Below are 21,984 nucleotides of genomic sequence, written 5' to 3'. Positions count from 1 at the left end.
ACGACTTGGCTGTTTTGGAGTTCAACCGAAAACCCAATTTTTTGTCAAAAATGCCATGTATTTAGACGAAATGTATTGAACTGACATATATTAAATTAAATTCTAGACGTGGATACACAGTAGAGTCTGTGCGGAAAGAGAAGAGTCTTGAAATGTATGGGGCTCAATACATTCCACGACTCTTCTCTTTCCGAACAGACTCTACCTAGGTAGAACAAGACTTGTTGGAGAAATTGTTGGAAAAGGGTATTACAGGCATAGTCGACAATAAAAACCTGTATATATAATGAAATTGTGATTATTTTTTAAATCTCTAAACAAGAGTCGTTACGATTAATTTAATCAATAAATCCCCCAGATCACGATAACCCCTAACCTCACGTAACACATGAACGGCGCATTAAGCTTTAAACGCTGATCCGGCGCAGATCGTCGATTGTTTACGGCCACGCTCGTGATTGACGCTGCCCTGTCAGGCGTATTCTAATTTTAATTAGAGTATATGGATTGGATCTGGATTGTCAGTGTTAAAAGTGACATTTCTTCAACCAAAAACGCCACTTTTGACACTGACAGATTCGAACCAGATCAAATTCACATCTTATAATTAAAACTAAAATACGCAAGTGTGTTATGTGCTTTATAAGACACATTTTAACAGGTACACTCGCAATTGGATACATTTATCGAAACGGTCGAGGTGATCACAAAATAGCTGAAAAAGCGTCTATTATCAAGCCGTTAAAGTGCATGTTCAGATATTTTTGAGCACCTTGCTCCGATATATCTGATGGCGACTGGACACACTAAAACCGGGACCGATTTTGAGCGATCTATTTAATTCACAACTAGAATTAGACTCCCGTAACTTAACTTTTGGGTAAAAAAGAGGCATTTTTGTTTTTCCCCGCGGATGAGACTATTTCATTTTTTGGAATTTGCTGTGGGACTGAATTAATTAGTGTAATTTTTAAGATTCCGTACCTCAAAAGGAAAAACACAGAACCCTTATTGTCCATCTGTCTATCCGTCCGTCCGTCAGTCTGTCGGTCAAGGATAAAGGTATCTTGGGAACGCGTGGAGGTATCGAGATGAAAATAAAACCATATTGTCAGGTCTACAGTCCCTTGAAGGTGTGAAAAAAATCAAACTTCTAAGAAAAGATGCGGCCGTTTATTAGCTTTAATATGTCTATAGTATTTATGCTGCGCATGAGCATTGAAACGCAGCGTTTAAAACCACAGATCGACCGGTGATTAAGGACATCGTGATTGACACTGCCCTGCGCAGGTTGAGTGTTATGCGCAGTGACATTAAACTTGTTTGGTCTGCTAGGGGTGTCAAATATGCTGACAACCTTTGTACATAAGTATTGTAAGCCAATACAGTACAGGTTGGCTAAAAAATAATTGCATTCCCGTTGCCAGGGAGGTTTTGGGATTATACTGAGCAACTTTTACCAACCAACCCCGAAATCGCGAAAAAAAAATTTGGCTGTTTGATAAATTTTAGCAGGTCCATTTTCTATGGAGGGTAAATTTTTTTTCACGATTTCGGGGTTGGTCCCATAGTAAAAGTTGCTCAGTATAATCCCAAAACCTCCCTGGCAATGGGAATGCACTTATTTTTTGGCCACCGTGTATACATTCTGAACTGCTGGGAACAAGCAGCCTCTTCTCAAGCACGAGAAGGATAGGGCTATATTATAATTGACCGAGCGTTAGCGAAGCTCTACGTTTCAGCTTAGGCAAAAATGCTTTCGTAGGTATGTCTGAATGTTCTCCTTTACAGGTCGCAATTCTTAACCGATTCTCATGAAATTTTGTGAGCGATAATTAAATAAATTTTTTTTGTGCGCGATTTCGGGATTTGGTCCCATAGTAAAAGTTGCTCAGTATAATCCCAAAACCTCCCTGGCAACTAGAATGCAGTTATTTTTTAGCCAACCTGTAACATATGCATGCAATGATTTAAAATCACAAGAGTACCTCCACACGTTGTGCCATGTAATTGTTTATGTTTTTTCTTGGAATAAAATAATTTGATACCGCGTGAAACAAGTTGTTTACTTCCCGTGACGATATTGCAGCTATTTAAAGTTATTTCCATATGTAGATAAAATGATTCCAGGGTATATTTTTCCTACCATTAAATAATGTAATATGCTAACCGCAAAAATGATTAAATTGTATTGTGAACACCCTTGATTAGGAATATAAGGAATATTATTGTTTTGACACATTTCTTCTCATTAATATTTTTGCGGTAAACCGTCTGGTTTCATTAACCCTTATATGTAAAGTATTTGTGCAGTTTCATTGATTAGGTTCTTTGAAATGCACATTTTTATAGATAAGTAGTTTTTTGCGGCGAAATTCCTGTAAGTAAACTTAACATTTATTTCCGGGAAACACTGGGATTTATCAAGCATGTGATAAGTAGGCACATAACACAATAATATTTTTATATCCTTAATATATGAAAAATCAGTCAATCAGATGGCAGTCGTTTTCGTAAAAACAAGTGCCCACGCCAATTCCTGGGCTTAGTTGCCAAGCGGACCCCAGGCTCCCATGAGCCGTGGCAAAATGCCGGGACAACGCGAGGAAGATGAATGACATGCTGTTCTATAATGTTATACTTATGTTACAGATAGAGGTAACCCTAGCATTCAGCGCAGCAAGCTCGACAGGCCCTATTGTTCTAGAAGGCATTTGGATTCGATCCATCGGGCCCAGATGATCTGTGTCACGGATCCGAACAGGATACCTGCCGCTTATCAGAATAACATTATTAACAGTTCAAAGAGATAATTATCAAATCACTACTAATATTATAAATGCGAAAGTAACTATGTCTATCTGTTTGTTACCTCTTCATACTTAAACCGCTGAAATTAAGATAGTTTGAGTTAATTTGAGGCCCTGGGAAGGAAATAAGCTATTTTTTATCGCGGGTAGAAGACCCATGATCCCATGAATATAAAAACTCAAATTAATTTTCCGCAGAGAAGTTTTTTTTTGCATAGGAAATAAATTAGATCAAGATAACTCTCCAACGATTTTGATAGCATACGCAGTGCAAGTGTTATTTATGCGTCATAATTTCATAGAAGTTTGACGTTTAAAATAACACTTGCACTGCGTATGCTATCAAAAACGCTGCAGAATTTTGTGGTCTAACTCTAGTGAAGATTAATATTTGTTAATTGTCATAACTAGCTCAAAATGTATCGTAAATAAATTTAATTTTCTTAAAATTTCCAATATAATGTAACTCCCGCGATACAACCTTATAATAGTTATTTGTTTTACAAGGGAGCAAAGTTGTTGTTTAACCGCTCGTGCTAATATTGATACCCGAGCAGGCGAAAGATTCCAAAATTGAACCACGAGCGTAGCGAGTGGTTCGAAAAATAGAATCTTGAGCATTGTGAGGGTTTCAAAACACGAGGGTTAAACAAAATTTGCCCCCGAGTGAAACACAAAATTTTTCATCACACCAACCCGAAGCAAATATTAAATGTAAAATATCAAACAAAATCAAACCAAATCAGATCCAAATGAATGTTATTAAATATTTATCATCCAAAATCATCAAGTCAATTCTACCAGCAAACATAAGAAAACAACTCAACATTTGCATTTGATTACTTTGCCTCACATGTGAATAAAATGCACCTTTGCTATCAGTTCTGAAGTGCAAAGTAAGCCTTTCCGAGCTGGTGTGGTGAAAAAAAAAAATCTTCAAATAGTTAATTCACGCATACGCATCTAGGTCATCGCCTGATAATCTCGCGCTGGCATTTCCGAATGCATTTGCATGCACCTGTTGACAGATTCTGTGATCTTTTACTATGGTTTAAGGGTAAGTAAGTCTTAGTAAGTGTAAGTAAGGCTTTAGTGTAAGTTCGTATTTAAGTATGTACTTATCTATTTCAAAATATTGTCACTCTATCATACTCATAACGACCTAGTTCCACAGTAAGCTCAAAACGGCTTGTATTGTAGGTTTGTCGTCGGCTAGTGTACCCACAATACCACAATACAGGCCGTATTGAGCTTACTCTCATGTGGGACTAGGACTATTGTGTATGATAGAGTCCCCTAACATTTGTTCTTTCTTGACTAAAGATAGATTTATAAACCTTATCTTGTTAGGTAGGCCAATCAAATTAGATTTTTTCCAGGAATTAATTCCCAGCACGCTGGAAATCGTCTAAATACCTTCATTTGCTTCTAAATTAGCGTAATCCGAATAAAAATTTTGCTCTTTTTCAGTTTTTTGCTTGTAGTTCAAAAACGGTATGTTCGACGGAAAATTTGCTCTAATTATGATAAAAATTGACATCTGAGGATCCGAAAAATACCTTAATATGAAGTCGTAGTTAAACATATTTAATTAACCACACAGTAGTAGTAGTAGTCGTAGTTAAACATTGTAAAAAATGGTTGCCATTTTGAATTTCGTTTTTTTTTTGATAAAATCGTGTTAAAATTCGAATTTCTTTTTAACAGGGTCTGATTCACAGCCATCTTACTGGTAGTGACATTGATTTTGACTGTGGGTTCCTTCTACATCGAGTGGTTTTGTCAATCCAAGGTAAAATGTATCTCCCAAGGCTCCCAAAATTTATCCACACCTGGGATGGAGCAAACTCGGATTATACGAATTTAGGACCTAATGAAGTTATTAACATTCTCCTTATTTATTTCTCCTCTTAAGTTAGGTTATTTATAATATGAATATAAAAGTAAAATATAAAAACACTTACAAAACAATAAAAAATACATATAAACACATTATAAAAAACCTAACCTAGGTTGCCGCCGGCAGCGGGGCTTGGCCCAAGCTGCCGGTGGTCAGGGCCGCAGAGTGAGGAACCGACTTCTGCATCTGACCCTTATTAACATTACTTTTAGCTTGCTGGGAATTAATTCCTAAGCTATTAAAATTTAAGATAACTCTAACCGTTTCAACTCGGACTTTTTACCGGCGATATTCTTAAAAATGTTAGCCGCCGTAATTTTGTTCATTTGACTGATTTGAATGAACTGTGATGAACAAGCGTTACTTAGTTTGCGTGTGGAACTGCGCCATCATCTAGGGAATTTGGATAACAAACTAAACAATTATGTAGGTATTTTAAATTTTGTGACATAGACGCGCAGCCTATTCTTTTTCATCGGCATGCCTCTGCAGCCGGATTGTTTCGAAGTCATGTCAATGTTTGTTTAGGCAATATATAAATTCAAATTCATATTATTTTAAGCAAGTTATTGTGGTAATTTTAGATATTAAAATAATATATTTAAATAAATAATTTTCATTGTTGAGTCTCACGGTAGTTTTATTGATAGATAGATTTATTTTAATTGTGGAAGTGGCATAAGAAATAATTATGTGTAAAGTAAACTGTGTAATCATTTATTTTTTACTTGTTAATTGGACTTATTTATATAATAATAGGGAGTCGTACATTGAGGCACGTAATAAACAGAAGTTTTTATACTAACAAGGACAATGAAAAATGTAAATGTAAAGAGTAATAAAGAAAAAAACTTGTTTGCTGATATTTGTAATACTATTTTCCCTTTGACGTCCTTTCGTCAAGTACCTATAATAAATTATTGTTCTTATTGTAATATTATTGTGTGTAATTATTTCTCAATAATAATGGATCATGCTACATTTTTATGTTTAATTTTATTTGATAGTTCGTTTATTAATGGTCTAGAAAATAATCTGAGCAAAACTTCTTATTCTAGTTCGTTGCTTTAATGGCTTAAGGTACCTAATAAGACTCTGGCATATTTTTAAACTTTAGTTTAAACTAACCTTCTTCCACATGTTAGCTTATTTTTTTTGTTTTTCTTTGTATTCTTTTACTGTGTTTTTCTCTCTGGTTGCCCTGAAAACCAGCGCCATGGCTAAAATATCTTAGTCATCGGCAAATGCTGAGTGGCATGGCATCCATTTTGGTGTTATAATGTATTAGATGTATTTTTGTAGGTTAAGTTTTATTTACACACCAAATAAACTATTTATATTCTATTCTACTTATAACATTTTTTACGGATAACGGTAAATCAGCAAATTATGATTTATTGACCTTTACTTTGGGGCGTACGGAAACGTATGTAAAATGTGGACTTACAGCAGAGACGTGAACTTTATTGTATGACCCTTAAAATATACACTTACGAAATAGTAAATAGTCGCTTACTCTCTCTAATTTTGAGTACAAGATCTTAGTGAAGTGGGGTCTTAGGGTCAACTAGGTGTGCACTACACAAGTTGTAATCATTACCCAACAAACAATTAAGCGACACTTAGCACTTATTTTATCACCTAAAGACATAGAACGGCTGTAGAATAGCTACATATTCTAAGCTTACAGGCTCTGGTGACATCAAGGTCTTTAAGAGGTCCATGTATAGCTTTAAGATCCACAGTAGCCGTTTTGGCCGCTATAATGCATCTTAAGCCGCTAGTGTTATAGCTCAAAGTGAATTCTACCACCTTAATATCTATATGAGTAATAAGCAGCTGCAATTTTCACTTAAGGTTCTAAACAGGCGATAAAAAGTATTTTATAGCTCCGTGTATCATAATCGCTACTTAACTCTCTTGTATCACTTACAGTCGAAAAGAGAAGTTATGAGTCACCATTATAGATCATGTAGTCGCAGACGAGCGTTATTCAATACCTTAGTACCTACATCTTATACTGTTATTAGAGTCTTACTTAGAACCTAAGCCTATAGCGCCATGTTAAGATGGCCGATGAATCAATAAGCAAAACAAAAACTATTAATTAGAACGTAAATACTTCATAAAAATCGATACTTTTAGTCAATATTGACCTAATGTTAGTATTGTTAAATTTAAAACCGGATTTCACGTATATTGAGTAATTTTTCGAAAATTAAATACGGTGGACCACAAATAAAACAATATTATATTCAGATAAATATGCAAAGGATCACAGGCCCATTAAAATTTTGTTAGTAATACATATAGTTTTTGACAGTGTAATTAATTTCGCGATCATAAATCCGCAGATAACTCCTGCATTAGTGAACTAAAATAATTATTTGCTTTTAATTATCCGCCATTACATTTCACTTCAAGCTGTCACAGAGCAAGCTTACGAATAATAATACAAAATGGAAACATCTGCAACCAAAGCAGATAGGGCTAAGGAAAAAATGTGCAATTACCTTCTTGAGTATTACAAATATTGACTTTAAATGCTAATATACCATCTAAAGCTTAAAGTATCATCTATATGGCCCAACACTACTATTCAAGTAGTTAGTAGTCGCTTATTTGGCACCCTATTAAATCCTAAGTATACTTAATCAACGCTATTACAACACTACTTTAGCGCTCTTCTACTACAACAGTTTGTAGTCACCCATCTAGCTCCTAAATAATTAATTAACACTATTAAAGCTCCACTATACCGCTCTTATGTCTCTTTTTTTATCCGCTAACCCTACTGTAGCACTGTTATAAATCTTATGGTGATAAAATTTGTGCCCAATCCGGGGTTAAAACGGGGTTATAGCCGGCTATAACTCCTATTTTTAGAGCACTAACAACACCTAAAGAGTAAATAGGCGCTTATATAAATCTCTTCTAACCCTTCAATTTAGCGCCTAATGTTAGTTGGGTAACGAAGGTCCCTGAAATTTGTCAGAAACGTAGTTCATATGAATGCAATTTTTATGTTTGAACTTGAGAAGGATCAGCCAGATGGTTAGTCAGCTGCTTTGCTTTAATGCGATGATCATTTCTTCTGTCGCATATCTTGTCCCCTTCTAATTTCCTGGGATCAAATGTACGATTGTACGTAATGTCGCGATGTCTCTGTTCGGGGCAAAGCTAGCAAGCAAGTAACTAAGCATATTCACTTCAAGGCCTCCTACTTACTTCGACTGCACATCCCTTCATAACGAGTAAAAGGTCGAGATGTCGCAACCGGCAAGGTCCGGCCTAAGTCGGAAACTGGCTTTCGACGGCTAAGGTAAAAGTACGAACGATGCCCTTATTAGGACATGAAGATTCTATTACACTTGTCAGGAAAGATTTATGTTACACGGATTTCTTGAATGTTTTACTATTTAAGGCTTTTATATGTATAAAATATATTCTCGCCTCGTTTTAGAGCTTCCGTTTTATTGATTTTCTTGGTAACATCTTTTTTCCCTATACAAGGTGTGACATAAAACGCTGACGAATTCCGGGACGAATCATGCTATCCCATGTTATGGCACTATCCCTTTCAGCTATTTAGGGTTGCCAAATTTCGAGTCATTATCTCTGTGGTCGTGCACGCAAAAGGACGTCAAGTGGTGCCAACCATAATAATTGCTCGGAGCAATGCTGAGCCGAACGGAGCCGAGTTTGCCCGAAGTCAGGAGTGTCTCCCCACTGCCTACGGTATATAGTTTTGCCAACCTTGATTTTCAATGAATTGTAACATTGATAACGGGGTTTGGTTTGAGGATTTGGGGTCAGCCTGTAGAATGTATATGATTAGGCATATTCATTCACATAATAGAAGGTGGCCACGCAGGTTGCGCACCCGCTTCACCTTGGCACGTGTCTAACGCTAAACACTTAGGCAGATGCGCGCGGTAAATGTCAATATGCACAACTAATAATATTACAAATGTCAAAGTTGGTCCTATCAGGTCAGTCCTTAACTGGTGCGTATACCTAAGCATGCTTGAGCAAAGGTACAGTGAGCTGCGAAGCGAACTACCAATAGTTATGATTTTTCGAGTGATGTCATATTTTTACGCATTTATTAAATTTACGCGTAAAAATATTAGTACTGAAAGAAAGAAACTAAATTACACTTGGACTATATTTTTACTTTAAGACTATGTATTGTCGGGTGTCTTTACTGTAAAGTTCTGGCTTCCTAGGATAGCGTTGCCGTCATATAGCGGCCGTCTCCAAACAAAATAATACGGCTGAATATGGATGACTAGTATTTTGCATGGAGACATCCGCTATATTATGACGGCACCGCTATCCTAGGAAAACAGAACTTTACTATAATTATAAGTACTAAATTCACAGTGACGAAACTAAATATCGAAGGACGAACGATAAATATCAAGTAAAGGGTAACCTTAAAGTGGCAAATAAGGTCTGAACTCGTGAACAAGGGTACGAAATCATGTCGCTAAGCCGCAGGGGGCTAGAAATGTGAGGAAAAGAATCATTCGGATTCAAACTGCACCAGAATTAGGTACTACTGTTGCGGGGCGACATTACTGTTGACCTGTATAGGGATAGGGACCGTGCGCATTGGAGGGTCTGCCATCTTGTGGCCTGAATCAGAAACATACGTGCACATGTACATTGCCAAAGCAAGTGCTACCATCTACCATTCTCGTCGTAACGTTTCCTTGTGCATAGTAGGGTCTGCCATCTTGTGGGCTACATCGAAAGCATAAACGACACATTTACGCCTCGCGCCAAAAATCTGACGGCTCCTATGCTGCCCCCTATAGTTCATGCACGGGGCCTATTGCCGCAAATGTCAAAAATCCGGGCAGCAAAATCGATTTTGATATTTGCGGTAACAATGCAGTCGGCAGTAATGTCGCGCTGCAAGTGCAAGACTGGTTAGTCTTATTCATAAAACTTTACGGGCCTGATTTAGTTAAATTATGTTTTATCCCTTTCTTACAAATACATAAGTTAAAATGACAGATAAAGACAAACATTTATTAGCTAATTGAGGTTTGTAGCGCGTTTATGAATAAGGGGGTAAATGGTTAATTTTATCGACACATTTACAGTAAATTGGACGGTTCCTGCGGTAATGTTCTCGGCAGCATTGCTGTAGCAGTATTGCAGCGCGACATTACTGCCAACTACATAGCTGCCCATGAAATCATGTCGCTAAACCGCAGGGGGCTAGAAATGTGAGTATTGCTGACAGCTACGTTTGGACTAATGTGAGGACTGAATACTTTGTCCTTTCTGGGATTTAGTTGACATCTGAGGGCTTACCGCGAAACTCGAATATCGGAATTTCTCTTTATCAGTCTTGCATATAAGACACAGATAATGAAACTTCGATTTTCGGGTTTCACGGTAGGCCCTCAGACATCTGAATTTAGGGGGCAAAATTTAACGTAACTCCCTGTCATTAAATGTTGCCCAAAAATTACTTCATCTGCATGGGATAATAATGATAATGATGATTAACAGAACTTTCCTTCCCCGGGCCTAAAACTATCTTCTTACATACCAAATTTCATCTAAATCGATAGACGTAACGAATTTAGTAGACCATACACATTAACAAATGTTAATTTATAATCAATTAAACACTTAACAAACAATATAAAATATTTATCGACTAGTAAGATACAGCTGCATGGTCAAGCAGATCTTGTCAGTAGAAAAAGGCGGCAAATTTGAAAAATGTAGGCGCGAAGGGATATCGTCCCATAGAAAATTTGAATTTCGCGCCTTTTTTTAGTGACAAGATTTGCTTGGCCAGCTATAACTATGAAAATCCAATCTACCATACCAACCACAATTTCGCCCCATACTGGGTAAGTGTGCACCAATAAAATATGAGATACTATAAAAAGTGCAATTTATTCCCTGGGACATATGGCGAGACATACATCTACATGTATAATTATATACAAGTATGTATGTATAATCTCATTCAACGGTTCTGAGCTTTTAATTTTACTTTTATTTTCGTAGAAAAAGTAACTTTGCGATGCATTGCGTGTGGACAGAGAGGTAAGCTGAGAGAGTTTACTTGGTGTTCTGAGAACTTTACCTTCCATATGTATGTTGTGGTTAAAACTCGTGGGTTCAAACCTCTGTTGTCCTGTATACCTAGAGTAATCTTTCTTAAAAAAAAAAGGAAAAAAATATGACTAAAAATTCGGTCAGGATTCTTATCATAACGTACACAAACAAGAGATTTAAAGGTGACTATTGGGAGGATACATTCTTCTAGTAACTAAGCTAAGTACCTAATTGTAACTTTTATTCAATTTTAATTAACATTATTTAACAATGCAAAGATTTGGCTTCTATTTTCCTCTTTACTTAACCTAATAAAATATTCCATGAGAGTCATTTTTTCTACTAAATAAAAACAATTCTTCACAACTATTGGTTACTAGAATAAGAAAAACCATGAAATCAGTTCCAATTTAGTTACGGAAGTACTTACTCCAAATTTCAACTAAGTCAGACACCGGGAAATGGTTCTAATTAAAGTTAAGTACATACTAGATTTGAAGATATACAAATAAACGCAGTGATGCTAAATAAAAGTATGTAAACATATAAATCAGGGCTTTATTATCGGACACAAGACCAGACGATTCAACGGAGCCACGCCGTTTTCTCGCCTAAATAGTGTTTAGTTTTTGAAGTTTATTAACATGCATATACATATATGTTAGTCTGTAAGGTATTTGTAATGTGGGTCTTGTTGCCTGATTTAAAACGTTAAATAAAAAGTAAATAAATGATTAAAATAAAACTGTACGTTGTATGAACATTCCCGCGTCCTCTCTGGCGGTTCGTCGCCCCGTCAAGGCTGCATTTCTCGGCCCAAGGGAAATAGCAGGAGATCATTTCTCTCGTAATGTAAACGAAAGAAAAAACACACCTGGTAAATGTCAAATTGTTCCGTCGCTCAGGACCGGTGTAATTAAAAATTGTAAGTTGTAAAAAGTAAAAATCCTCAGATTCAGTGGTGATAGCGCGAGCTTGTCTGTAAGCGCCTTAACTATTTTTAGGATCGGCGTGCAAGCTTTATACAAACTTGCAAAGGATTTTAAGCGCAACAGGAAACTTGGCTTGAAATAAATGTAGACTAGCTGCCCAATTCGTCAAGATACGTCAAATATGACGTCTAGATACGACATGGATTAGATATGACCTTCGAGCAACACCGGCTTCCGACACATCGGAAGGGAGGGGCCCAAGCGATATCTCACCGTACAAATCTTTCTGCCATATTTCGCGGGGGGAAAGGTGCACACAGTCGCACTTCTCACACACTTACATACAAAATCCAATGTGTAATGAGGACACAAATACATAGAAAATGACACACGTCAAAGACAAATCTTGCAAACCTCGATCTCTTTTTGTGTACGGACGAGTGACAAGTGTCACAACACGCACACTAACACATTTTCGTTGAAGTATGTTATTGTATTCTGAGAGATGAGAAGTCGGATTTGTCGCTCGACCGATCCGCAATTTGTACTGAGCGAGTAAAATCGATAAATCCAACAATTACATGAGACTAAAATATAATAATTGTGTTTGAATGTAATTAAACGTATGATATGTAAAAAAAAATATTACATGTGAAATGTAACACTTTCTTTTTGTAAATTTGATATCCCCGATCTCTTTTTATAACAAGAACCGAGCAAACAGGCATTTTTGTGCAGCAGTGTTCACGCGCGCGTCTGGACTCGGTCTAGTGAAAAATCCAAGTGCAACTAGTTTTATTACCCGCGCTAGATTAGATTGACGCGCTAATCTTGTACCTCGGCAGAGGGGAAATAGTGCAAATGCCGCCTCCCTTCCGTGTTGCTCGAAGGATATGACAGTGTCAAAAAATCGTTCTTGTTTGAAGAAACGTCACTTTTGACACTCACATAATCTAATCCATATCGTATTTAGACGTATAATATTTGACATATCTTATAGTTCGAATCGGGCTTTAGGTATTGATTTATTGAAATTATTATAAAACAATGATAATCTATTCTATAATTAATAATAGGCGATCTGGTATTTTTTTGTCACTTCAAGGTTTGACTCCGTATAACTTATATATAGGAATAATAACTAAGTATAACTAGGCACTCGTATATTATTAATCTGACGGATTATGGCCCTGATGTTGTAAATGGCTTGTTAATGGCGAAATTTTTATGCTCAAGTACTTATCTAAAGAGGCTGTAATGAAAAACTTTACTCTTCAATTTCGACATACCTATTAAAATTCTATTAATAATGGCAATAACATAATAACATAAAATCTTAAAAATACGTAACGCGTAATTCGTAATGGATGGATGTACATGTGGTTAGCCTTGGGATACAATCAAATCTTAAAGATTTTGCGGTTAATACACAGAAACAGAAATAACTCGACTAACTCGAGAGAATCCGCGAGGAAACCATACTACATAATTAGAGACTTTGTAACTTAAATGGATAAAAATCAGTTAATTGCCTATGATTTTAATCAAAATTAGTTCTGAATTAATGGAGTATCTTCGAATGGTAATGATTATACTTATCAATGCCAGGGCGACGGTTTGTATATTTTGTTAACTTTAATGACGCTAATTAGCAGGCTGTTTATATATTTTATTTGTGAGTAAAATGTTAATGAGGATCTTTAACGATGTATTTTCATTTTATTGCATCTACACAAATTTCCAAAGTAAAACTTCAATAAAACATATATTTTTAAAGTTTCTTAACTTCCTAATTGGTAGAGTCGGTGCAACCTAACTCTTCATAACAAAGTAAGGAATGTCATCATTATTGTCAAATTTCTATGAAAATATGCCGTTTTTAATGAAACTCCTTCATTGTTTGTTCTGTTCAAACCGCTGCAAAGTTAGTTTAGACGGACTCTATCGCCAGTGAACCGAACTGACGTGGCACTCAATTCGGTTTTTTTTATTCTATACTTATTACTATAGCATTGCATTAATGAACTATTTAAACAGACTCCATCCTAAAGTCCTTAATTTAAACTGTCGATTGTGCAAAATTTTTGTAATTCTCATTTATTTCCCGTTTTGAAGAGTCAAGAAACAATGTGACCAATTTCTCATACCCATAACAAATGCCTGTGCGAAACTAAAAGGCATCGCGTGACGATCTGTACTATTCTATTGCATCTAGTATAGCCAAAATTAAACCTTAATTGCAAGTGCGTTATTCTATTTAGAATGCATTTTACAGTAAATAATGTTTCGCTATTTTGAAAAGCGCCAGCGTAGTTGAATGTGCTAGCAGTTGCACCGAAAACCATCCTTAGCTGAGTTGTATTAAAGATGCAGCAGGAACGTGTTGGTGAGGGAGTGTTGCGGTTTCCAAAAAGGCAAGAACCGATTATCCGCGCGTTTGTATTAAGAACGTCAGTTGAATTAAAGGAGCTTATAGGCGCTTCGGGCCTTATTTTTCTAAGGAGGAAACGTGCGGTACATCAGAAAGGAAACTGAGCATGAAAACGCAATGTCAGTGTAATTAATGTGGTATTAAATCTTGCTATTCCGTTATGGAGCCTGAGCTATGCGGAGACTGGCAGATGTCCTCACAGCGGTGGACGGAGTTACAATATATTTACCAATAACGAAATAATGGGTGGCATTAATGTCTTTTAAATAAGGATAAATATTAATTCCTTAATATATTTTATCTTTCCTACAGGTGGCAACAGAAAAAATGATTCCACACAAGTGTGATGAGGAAAAATTAATAGGCATAGTTAAGTGCGTTATTTTATTTCACTTGGTTTTATTTTATTTTATCTTGTAAATTTATTTTAGTGTAAAAGTACTAACCTATTTAATTATGGGTTTGAATATGTAATTAAGTAATTAAGAGCCGGCATTTTTTAGTTTTCTGTATTTAAATAATAAATGTATACAACATATATAGAAAACATACATAACTAAATATTCTCAGTGTTGACCCGCTATCCCAAAAGGGACAAATAAAAGTGCTTTTGAAAATGTGTAGGTATGGAATTCAATTTTTGCAGAATGACAATAAATTGTGTAAATATATTTTATATAATGTCGTTATCCAGGGTGGGTAATATAGACCATTTGTATGGAGAATAGGTCGTCCACTATACTCTTAATAGCCTTTGTTCACACGGCAACATAATAATTTTCTTGCGTCGACAACCTGTCGATGCAAACTTTTTCTATCACCATTAATAACTTGATAGTAACATCCTTAAAGGATGCGCGAGCGCCAGGTGTCCTTATCCATGTCCATATTAGTCGCACGAACACCCACAGTTCCTAATTAGTGTTTAATCTTGGTCCCTTGTTACAAGATATACAAGCAAGCTTGATGATCGGTAGTGGTAGCAGTGATGAGCGGAGCGGGTAGCGAATCAGCATTGTTTTAAGGTGACAGTCCATTTCCAACGACAGCAGCACTACCATTCATTTTACTATGGAAATTGACAATAACACCGACGCTTTCGTACTAGTAGTGCAGCTGCGGTCAGAACTGGAATGTTACCCTTATTCGAACAATCAGTACCTATTAGGAAAATCCTAATTATTTTTCTAGACCCTAGGAAATTGCATGCTGTTTTAAGTTGTATAATAATGTAAGTGCCTAGATGTAACATTGCTACATCCTAGTAATCCATTTATGTACTGGTAAATTATATTAAAATGAATATCTCGTAAACACCATGGTGACAAGAAATAAATGATATGAAATCCGTATTTGTGCATGAAAATTCAACGTTACGATATTTGTAGGTGATTGCTCCCTTATTTATTTCACCACTTCGTCGGCGTAATGAATAAGTATATCATGCATATATTTACCCATCCCGAATAGGTACAGTTTTGTGGCTTTAAAGGTCTCTAAAATAAGCCTCTTAGGCGAAAATGACAAATATATGATGGATTCTACTTGATTTCTTCTTGATTACGAAAGTAATTGCGAATCATTGTCACTTTGAGTGTAAGGATGTAAGTATAACATCGCTCTCCATTCTCCGCAGATTGCTCGTACCCGAACAACTACAATGGCTGTCAAGTGTAACTAGACGCGCCATTAGCATATATGCAAATAGTTAATTTTGATATATTACTCAGCAAACTCTACCTCATTCTCTCCTTTATTGTCTAGACTCGATTTCCTTAATAATAGCTGTCAATGGGGTTGGCCGGTCGAAGTATTAAGCAAATCGCGCCATCATAGCTTGCCCAGTCAATTCCTAGAATTGTGTCAAATTTTTGTTTTTTTAATGCCCTGGATGCCAGCTCTTTACCTAAGCCAAATCTCATAGAAAAAGGGGCAAGCTATGATGGCGCCATCTATGCAAACCTTTGACAGTTGCCAACACCATTGCTACGAGATGCACGTGACCTGCGGTTTCAGCTATATCAGCACCAAAGAGTAGTATATTATATAGGACAATCAGCACACACTTCTTTTAATCAAATCGCAAATGTAGGATCTATTTGTTTTGTACAAAGTGTTTATAAATCGCTTTCCGCTCCGCTCATCACCACGCTACGTCTAATTGGGCATCAATGGCTGTCAATCGTCACCGGACGCGCGGCATCTGCGGTTCCGGTCCGGTACCATCCGTCCAATACCGGTATTGACACACCTTTCATACTTTATTGTATCTAAACTTGTAATGTATGAAAGGTTAGAGATCCGCATTGTAAAGAGCTATATTTAAGTGTAATATTAAACAAGTGCGGTCAAAAATATTTTTTGATACTTACACTTATTGCTGACTTTCTCTCCTTTGCGGGTCGATCAAGTATTTCTCGAGGTTTTTCTAATGAGCTTAACGTAATGTGTTTACTCGTACGTTTTTCCATCGAGAAAATTTATTTTGCTACTTTCCGACAGCATCATCAGGTCAAATTAGATCCATGTTAGGAAATACGGAAGTATACAAAATTTCAGCTCAATGAGACACCGGGAAGTGATCCAAATTTAAAGGATGACGCACGCTAGACCGAGCCGGGGCAGGGTCGGATCTTCTGGCGCTTCGTTTTCTATGGAAAGCACCACGTGACCACCGATCTGCCGTCATAGAAAATGACAGTAGGTATGTCGGACGCCTCGACCCGGGCACGGCCCGGTCTAGCGTGAGTCATCCTTAAGTTACAAGATCTTAAGGTATAAGTATATGAGTTCCGCAATTTTTTTTATTCAGCCATTTGCAATGATGCTTAAACAGCATTAATAAATCAATTAACCGTATTATTTCAATCAATATAGGTCACGCATGATTACAATTTGTCGTGCAACTCACTCCGAGCCCACTAACTGTCAGTTTGATGGACACCTCCTGAACTCTATATGCAGACCTTGCACTGTATCTCTTATTTTTGACAGCACAAAAAAACCTTAATTTGACACGTCCTCAGATGAAGGTGACCTGAACTTAGGTCATTATCGGAACGATGACTTTTAAAGATGGAATCAGATTATACATATTATACATTTTATAATTAGGTAAGTACCTACTTGTGTCCTCAATCCACATGGCGTTATTCACAGATCGCATTATACGAAAATATTATGTTTATATCAGAAAATGGTTCCTGAGGACACATTAGCGTTTTGAAAGACCTTTCCAACGACACTCCACACTATAGGGTTAAAAGCAAAAAAAAAACCCATATCCACTTTTCGTGTCAGAACGGTAAAAGAAATTTTCTGCTTTTTATTTTACGACTTTGTCGACGTAACTGAGTCATAGGTATATGCCAAATATCAACTTTCTAGCACTAACGATTACGGAGCACAGCTGCAGACGGACAGACGGACAGACAGACAGACGGACATGGTGAAACTATAAGGGTTCCTAGTTGACTACGAGACCCTGTAAAGCGAACACAAAAAGTGGAACGCACATTATTTTCTAAAAAAGGCTAAAAGGTATTAGATACGCACAACACCAGTAGAACCTAACATTTCTAGCTGCAGGTGTCACCAACTTTTTCCCATGAAATGGAAACAAGAAAACAAACCGAAGCCAGGTGAGTGGCAATTAAATGGATAAGGCAGATCCTGCCAATCTGGTTCCAGGATAAAATAAACTTAATAAACTAACAGATCAGCCATTCATGGCGAAATGGCATATAGATAAGAAAAGCGAACATAATGAAGATCTTTGAATCGTGTTAAGTTTATTTAAGGTGCAGTAGATTCAGCTGGTAGAGTTTTTGAAGAATGGCAGCGCTTTTTTAAGACACAATATGGTTACCAATTTTTATTAATTATGGTATTTTCGCAAGTCGCAACTCAGCGGACACACATTTTTTTTGTTCCTCATTGCATCTCTTGAAACCAGTCAAATTACAGTTAAATTATATACTTAATGAGAAAAAAGACGACACAATTAAAATCGGCTTTTAAAAAGCAAATAGCTTATATAAACTATAAATAACTCGTAGAGCTAGGAAAGGCTGCTTTGCTCAGTTATTTGGGTCAAACAGATCACTGTGTTATGTCTTTCCTGTAGACATACGAAAGAGTTAAGGGCTATAAAGGTTAATTTTCTTATTTAACCCTTATCCACGTGAAAAGGTCCTCCTTTTATTTAGAGAACTATGATAAAATCATTGCTTACATGCCCACAAGCTGTTAACTATTACCCACAGGAGAGAAAACTAGTGTGTTATCGCGAACAGCACGTTTTTCTCTCCTGTGGGCTATAGTTAACAGCTTGTGGGCGTGTAAGCAATGATGTTATCATAGTTCTCTAAATAAAAGGAGGACCTTTTCACGTGGATAAGGGTTAAATAAGAAAATTAACCTTTATAGCCCTTAACTCTTGTGTATGTCTACAGGAAAGACATAACACAGTGATCTGTTTGACCCATTTATAGGAAAGGCTTTTTTGCTAAGTTATTTATTTATATAAATCTTGATATTTTATTTATACACAATCCATTACTTATAACAAGTTTGCCAAGCCCTGAAACCCCGGCTAACGATACGAGTTCGAGTTTCCTTGTGTCGATATTTTTTTTGGTATTGCAATCTGTGATTAATTTAAAACAATGTAACAGCAAATCGCAAAAAAGCCACTTTTAGGGCCTTCTGTATTTTGGTAGTAAAGTAACTTTGCCCGCGGCTTCGTCCGCTGTATCTTAACATCCTTGATCACGTTTTGACGCACACGATGAGCATTTTCGAAGGTGAATGCCAATATTAGAGTTAAGTTGAATTAACAGTCTACTGTCAACAGTAACCGCACCTAGTTGACCTAGCAGTCAATACACCTGCGTGACATGTCGCTATTGAATTTCAATAGTTTTGTTTTGCCAGATTCATGTGTTTATCTTTTAAGGATGACTCACGTTAGACCGGGCCGTGTCCGGGCCGGGGCTTCCGGCGCTCACTTTTCTATGACATGACAAGCGATGACGTGATGCTTTCCATAGAAAACAATGCGCCGGAAGCTCCGGCCCGGACACGGCTCGGTCTAATGTGAGCCATTTATTCTGCAGTTTATTGCCGAATAGAGTAAGAAAAGAAGCTTGATTCTGATTCAACGATTTGTTATGGTTTTGATGTTATTTTGATACGACCTTGAAGAAAGCTCACGCTGATTGGTGCATGCAAAATGAAGTGAAAGTTGTGCGTGAGATGCGTGCTGTAGCATGCACCATATATGACATACACACTCTCTCACATGTACCCTATATATACCCTAGCATAAGTATCGTATATCAGAATAAACCTATACTCCTGAGATAGTGTTTGTCTTTACGTCCCACGTCACATGGCGACCCTGCCAGTGCGGCCTTGTGTTCCACCAAGATCTCACTCACTAAGATCTCAATTAAAATCATTTATCCTCGTAAGGCCCATGGCCCTACCTATAGTACTTAATCATTTCGATGAAATATAAACCATATTAAAATAGTAATAGAGTTACAATTGTTTTATTTCGTTCAATTTTCAATCAAAACAAAATCAACTCTATTCCCTGCATTATAGGTTCAAAATTCAGTGGCAAATATTGGATTTTCCATTTGTATGGCTGGGCCTTAGGAGGCTATGGTCATCTATGACTATATTCGCATCAAAACCAGTTCAAAGTCATAGCATATGCACACACACAGCTGGGCACTTGCGATATATCGATTGCTTTTTAGGGTAAAAACGGGACCCTATTACTAAGACTCCACTGTCCGTCTGTCCGTCTGTCTGTCACCAGGCTGTATCCCATGAACCGTGATAGCCAGACAATTTTCACATATGACGTATTTCTGTTGCCGCTACAACAACAAATACCTACTAAAAAGTACGGAATCCTCGGTGGGCGAGTCTCGCACTTGACCGGTTTTTTTAAATAATCTTTCAATCGTGCACGCTTGTACTTAACGCAGGTACTTACTTCATTAAACATGAATATAATTATTTGCCCATCCAGTACTTACTATGTATTTATAACGGGACCAACGGATGCGACCACGACAAAGATCTAAAAGTAAAAAAGCGGCCAAGTGCGAGTCGGACTCGCCCATGAAGGGTTCCGTATCAGCAAGTAACATAATAAAATTGCGGTTAACGATTTATGACGTATTAAACTACATACTTACTAATTCACGTTCAAACCAATTTTCGGTGAAAGTTTGCATGGTAATGTACATCATATATTTTTTTTAGGACGACACATTTCACCACTTTGGAAGTGTCTCTCGCGCAAACTATTCAGTTTAGAAAAAAAAAGATATTAGAAACCTCAAATCATTTTTGAAGACCTATAGATACCCCACACGTATGGGTTTGATGAAAAAAAAATGTTGAGTTTCAGTTCTAAGTTTGGGGAACCCCCAAAATTAATTGTTTGTTTTTTTATATTTTTGTGTGAAAATCTTAATGCGGTTCACAGAATACATCTACTTACCAAGTTTCAACAGTATAGTTCTTATAGTTTCGGAAAAAAAGTGGCTTTGACATACGGACGGACAGACAGACAGACAGACATGACGAATCCATAAGGGTTCCCTTTTTTGGCATTTTGCTACGGATCCCTAAAAACCACGCTCGTAATAGTTTACTTATTGCGGTTTCGCTAATTCATACCGAAACCAGAAACCAGTCCTGGCAGCAGTGGCAGCATTCGAACTTACACCATGTGGTATTGATTTGTTCATGATTTAATTTTTTATTAAGGTATGAAAAAGTAAAAACAAGTCGCCAATTTGTACATTTTCGGGTAGTTATAACATTTATTGGTTGACCAACCAAATACAAAACAGTCGCTGAACGACCTGATTTGAACCTACATCATTTGATCATGTAATGTTTTCATTTACCCTCAACTGGCTTAAGGAGCGATTTGAGGGTAGATTTTGTTTATAATACCTAAAGATACAGACTACTTATAGTGATCAGTAACGTAGGCTTCGTCGGTGTTGTGGTTCAATATTTTTCTCCACATACGAGTATCTCATTAGGTACATATTACTCCCAACCAATGAGTTGTGGAAGAGATATAAAGTCTAAGAGAAAATCGTGCCACCAGACAGCTGAAATAGATGACGCTGCATTGCCACCACTGTTTTATGGTCAATAGATTGTCAAAGGTCAACTTTTAACAGCCAGAGTTACAGCATAGTGCAGCAACGTACTTTCTTTAATTGTACCTAATTAAAAATATTTGAACAAGCCTATAATGTCAAGACGTTAGAGTGTGTGTTCAGATATTTTTGAGCACCTCGCCCGCTCCGATATATCTGACGAAGCCGTACAGCGCCACCTGAATAACTGATAAATGAAATAGGAGGTAAATCATAGTATGAGCGAGATGCACGGGCAAATAATGTCAGATCAGAAGGAACTGAAATTAACAGCACGTTCGTTCGAATCGGCGTCCATTCCAGCTATATTAATGTAGCAATTACTAGAAATATATTGATTTATCTGTGGCGATTTGTTAAAATGGAGATTTATGACTTCGCCGTTTTTACTGGTGGTGCTGATACCCTTAAGTAGGCTCGTTTAAGTTCTTTATACTGTTTTACAATGATTAAGGGGATATTATAATTCACTTTGCTGCCTAAGTGTTTGTTATAGACCTGTTTATGGCTTTGGACTGAGGCTGATTTTAATTGAATGCCAGTAATCGTGATGAATACAAGCTACAAATCAAATTAGATTTAACCTCCTAAGGCCCAAGGCCCTACCTATATTACTTAATCA

The sequence above is a fragment of the Cydia splendana genome, chromosome 4, assembly GCF_910591565.1.
Source record: "Cydia splendana chromosome 4, ilCydSple1.2, whole genome shotgun sequence".
NCBI lineage: Eukaryota > Metazoa > Arthropoda > Insecta > Lepidoptera > Tortricidae > Cydia > Cydia splendana.
The sequence above is the reverse complement of the archived record's forward strand: the minus strand, read 5'-3'. Positions refer to the sequence as shown.